Source organism: Crocodylus porosus, unplaced genomic scaffold (genome assembly GCF_001723895.1).
Source record: "Crocodylus porosus isolate Cpor-Errol unplaced genomic scaffold, CroPor_comp1, whole genome shotgun sequence".
NCBI classification, from domain to species: Eukaryota; Metazoa; Chordata; order Crocodylia; family Crocodylidae; genus Crocodylus; species Crocodylus porosus.
In genome coordinates, this window is record NW_017728910.1 from 36,031,449 (window position 1) to 36,036,777 (window position 5,329).

The window sequence follows — 5,329 nt, forward strand, 5'->3', positions numbered from 1 at the left end:
TTTTTTGCTTAAAGCATTTTACAAATATTGTTTAACTGTGAGTCAGTGCCATTTTTCTCAGGAATGAGAGAAAAATGGCCAGGGAGTACAGAACATAATGGAAAATACCTAGTAGCTGGAAAAGAGGAGAATCCTGAAACAGTTGCAAAAAGGCCATTTGCTTATCTCATTTTGCTTTGCCAAATATGAAAGCAAATATCAGAGGAGCATGTTGGGAAAAGGTTCCCTAGAACGACTCCATACCGGGGAGAGTTAGTAAAGGGTAGGAAACCACCATGGAAGTACTGTTAGGAAAGGTCTTTCTGCATACTAGTTTTATGTCACATTAATGATTCTAGGAAGTTAATATTTATTTTAAAATGCACATATTATTTTCATTTCAGTTTTTCAGAAGTGATTTCAAGTCGTAAGTCCTGTTGAAGTTCTCAGCACTGGTGAGTCTCTCCTTTGAACTCTGTGTTTTGTTTTGGGCACCACACTTCAAGAAAGACCTGGATAAATTGGAAAGAGTTCAGCAGAGAGTACTTGCAAGTGATTGGAGGCCTCGAAAACAAGATTGACAAGAACAGGTTGGAAGAACTGGAATTGTTTGATCTGAAGAGCTGAGGGCTGGGGCTGGAATTTGATAATAGCCTTCAAATACATAAGGCGAATGGTGATAGAGTTTTCTCTTTGTCCACAGGGGACAGGACAAGAAATAACTGTTTTAAATTACAACATAGGAGATTTGGGCTAGATATTGGTAGGAACTTTCTAACTGTAAGAGTGGTTAAGTTCTGGAGTGGCTGCCCAGAGAGGTTGTGGAATCTCCATCACTTGAAGAGCAGGTTAGATGAACACTAAGCTGGGATAGTTTAGACAAGGATGATCCTGCATTGAATGGGGTGTTGGACTAGATAACCTGAGGTCTCTTTCAGGCCTATTTTTTTTTATAATTCTATGATTATTCTATCCTTGGAAATTTACCTTTACTTTTTCTCTCTTTTTACAGGTCATTTTTTGGGGAAATTATAGCAGGAAAATAATATAAACATGCTTATTATTAATATATATATTTAAACTCTTCCTCCCAGAATTTAAAGGCCACCCATGTCAGATGTCAATGACAACTACAGCTCCTAAAACATTTAAAACATGTATTACAAATAGTCTAACGAAGAAGAGTAATGCATGGCAAGATATTAAACTGAAAGAGTTTATGGTTCATAAAGTCTAATGCTATCAGATTTACAGAGTCACTTGGGAACTAGCAATGTTTTATATCATTTGGATCAAACCTATTAGGAAGTGGAATTGAAAAAATCCCAGAAAATTTGACCTTCTTAGTATGTATTTTTTCAGGGCTGCCATTTCAGGCCAGGGCACTAAAAGTATCTTCATTTGGAGAAGGGTCAAAAGATTGGAATCAAAAGATTTCAGGAGGGTTGGTTACCTTAGCTGAAATGGTTTAGGAAGGTCCTGTTGTAACTGAAGGTGACAGGAGGATTTAGAAACTGCTATGTTAGTCAGGCTTGAAAGATGGATTGGGCAAACTGATTAACAGAGACCCAATTGTTCTTTCATACTTGTTTGTAACAGTGGAACTCCATTGCTTTCAGTGATATAACTCCTGATTTATATCCATGCCAGTGAGATCAGAATCAGGCCTTGAAGTCTGAAAAAAATATAATGACAAGGGCAGTACCCTGTCTACAAGGAGAGAACAGAAAACAGTCAGTTAGGAAAGGTTAATAGGAAGACAGCAAGTGTGTGAGGAGAAGTGTCAAGGGAGTGAAAAGGAGCTAAATAAAGAGAAAGAGTACTAGAAGCATGTGAAAGCAGAGGAAGAAAAGCAGACTGGGAAAATTATCTGAAAAGATAAATATGCAGTTTGTTCTATTCTACTGAACTGAGAGTGTTTGTAGAACTTGAGCTGCCACCTGTCCTTAGTTCAAATATAAAATAAAAACACAGTGATCTAGAAATTCACTGGTGCCAAAGTTGTCCTTGGAGTAGCTAGCTAGTATGTGTGTGGATAGCTAATGGAGACTAAGTCAGGCTAGACCTCACAGTAATTCAGAGTATCACAAGTGTCTTTAATTTGTACTGGCTTCCATGGTCTTCCTACATGTTGTTCCAGCAGCTCAGAATCACCAAACTCAAGGTTGAACCAGGCCAGTGTCCTCTCGTAGGCATGTCTGCCATGCTGGGTTTCACTGGGGGTATTGAAGGAGTTGATTGCATAGAACAAGCTCTACAAGTTCTGTGCCCGATGAAGACTACCCCATGCCAAAGTGATCCTCAGTTACCTAGTTAGAATAGCTAAATAAACTGTAGCATAGGCCAGAGTCTCATACAGTATTATATTTTCTTAACTGATTTGCAATGAATACATTCACTGTCTCTAAAAGTGTAGCTAGCTTTGGTAACAGGGGTACAGTGGTGATGGTGCTCAATCAGTATCATTGTGCAGATTTGGGGATACTGCCACAATTATAAAAACAGGGAGCTCTGTGTTGTGCATGTGAACTAATGCAGCCCTACCTCAACTGAGAAAGAAGGCAGTGATAGAAAAGATACAGGCAGATGCATATCCTGCTCTTTTTCAGGCCCATACTAAAACAACTAGGAAACTCCTCCAAGGCATTGTCAATTGGTGCAACCAAAACTAAGAATTTGGAATCAGTTTTTCTGTGGTTGAAAAAATAAGACTAAAGTTGGATACAATCTTACTGAAGTACATAGGCTAGTCTGCTGTGTATAAGCATTAACGTTCTTACAACTTTACCTTGAAATCCTTGTTCAAAATCTCCTCTCCATTCTTCTTATGCAACATGCTGCATGCCAGATAACTATCATACTTCACCTAGAGATAAATATACTTTGGTGTTGTTTATACCAATATATCATTTATGAGATGCTGGGAGTGGTAAAGCTTTTCATATAGCAAATACAATGCATGATTATTTATTACCAGTAACATAGTACACTGTGTTCACAACATATCCTTTCAACAACAGTTGCTAAATCTATGTTGTATGTGTACACACAACATGTGCATGTGCCCTGGTTGAAAGGGCGCAGGAGTCACACTGCAGTCACAGGACAAGGTAACTTAGGGCAGACAGCTGCCTTGATTTGAAAAGCAACAGTATACACCGCCTGCTAGCAAGTGTTGTGGGACATACATTCACTGCCTTGGGAGCCGGGAGGGGGCCGTCTATGCCTGTGCCCCGGAGCCAACAAACCATAACCCCCTGGAAGTCTTCATCAACTTGCTGACATTGTAGGTAGCCCATTTGCTCCACACTTGCTTGTGGACGGAATTCCGTCCAGCAGCTCCATTAGGTGGAGAGGGGACAAGGCTTCTCTTTCTCCCAACTACGTTATAAAGAATGTGTATTTGTTGGGGCTGGGGAAAGAAGCGGGGAAGGAGGAGAACCAGGTAGGTGGTCTACACTGTAGATCCATGTCCACCTCTGATGAATTTGACACTGCTCCTAGATGGTGCCACAACACAAATATTCATACATTTCTCTGGCAAAAAACCTTTGATGAATAGGATATTTTAGAGTGTTAACTACACAAAGAAAAATAGAAAGCTTGCAGTGTAGTTTACTGTCATTACTGACCTTTCTAAATTTCAGTGGGGGCACTATACTTTTTCCTTGTCAGGCCAGGCCTCTCTTCGTCTGTTGTCTGGTACCACGTAAACGAGTACAGCCTGTTCTGTGGTCGGGTTGTCCGTGACTAAACCGGCAGCCCTACCTGGGCTAGCCTGGGTGAGGAGCATGCGTGGACACCCAGGAGGACTACAAACAAGGCCTATCAAAGGGCGGATGAGCTTCCTGCAAGCCAACCAATGGCCATCCATACCTGGAGATGGACCCGCCAGGTCACTGTGCCTAAAGAATCACCAGTGGTGGAAAACAACTCAAGTAACCTAGAAGGGTTGTTACAGCATCTAAGGTGCCCCAAGTCGCAGGGCCTTTGGGACTGACTTGGCTACACTTTTGATCTAAAAATCATTTCACAGATATTGATTATCTTGATGATATTCCCCCCAAACTGATAGACATTACATAATGCAGGCACGTTATGAGTTTGGATGCATAAAATACCAAGTTATAATTCTGCATTTTAAGTCAACCTCAAAAGTAGTTATAAATGTTGTTACTGCACTGTCCCATATGACATCAAACCAATTGTTAAATATATTGCCAGTGATAAGCATATGGAGGGTCTATGGAACATAGAAAAAAATAACAGGAAAAAAGTCAAACCCACACCCTATTTTTAGACTACAGGAAAGATTCACACAGTGCTTTATTTGACTGTCCTGCAGATGGCAGCATTGAGCAATTTATTTTTCCAAAGGGATTGCAACACTTTCCCTTATCCTCTCTCCTCCTTACAGTGAAATAAAAGTTATGCATACAGTACATTTCAGTACTGTAAACTGCAAATCACATTGAATATTCAGTTTAATTTAGCTTATAATGATTTGGGGAAATATAGTTAACTGCTTGACACTACATTACAGAAATTCTGCTGGGAATCTCAACTTGGCAATTCTGCTGGAAAACAGAAAGGCAGCCCCGCTTTGCATTTCCAGCCATGATCAATCTCCACTCATCAATTAAAGTCTTTGTTCAGGGCCCCACCGCGCTGACAGCAGATAGGAAATCGTGATTTAAATTTCATTTTGATAGGAAACAGCCGATCAAGACGGTCCCTGTTGATCTGGAGCGATAGGCGGCCAGCATCGTGCCCCTGGCACAGAGCCGCTTCAGACCCATGCTCCCCCTCGTGCCCAGAGGCCAGCTCCAACATGGGGGCTCTTCCACCTCCCGCTGTCTTTGTGTTGCAAGCTTTATGTGAACCGGAGCGGGCAACGGAGGCGTGGAAGGGGCAGGGGCGCTGGGGCAGCGCCGGGCGCGGGGCTCGTGTAAACAACGCCGCGTCCAGTCGGGTCCCGCCCTGCCCTGCCCTGCCCTGCCAGGGGGGCCTTCCCCTTCGGACACGAGTCGCCTCTCGGAGCTTGCGGGCACTCCTGCCTGTGCCAGGGGAAGCCCCACGGGCCCCAGGGCGGGGATCCCGCGGCCCCAGGCACCTACAGGCGGCGGGGAGAGGAGCAGCAGCCGGCGCGGAATGGCGACTGCGCCTTCTTTTTTACTACGCGCAGCTCCTCAACCGAGCCTGGGCGCCCCCCGTCGCAGCCGCGCTTTGAGGGACAGGCGAGCCCGCCAATAGGAACGCGGCTCCCCCTCTCCTCGCGCCCCGAGGTGCTCCGGCCGAGGCGGCACTGAATGAGGGCAGGGCGGGGCTGGAGGCGGGGTCGGTTGGGGCT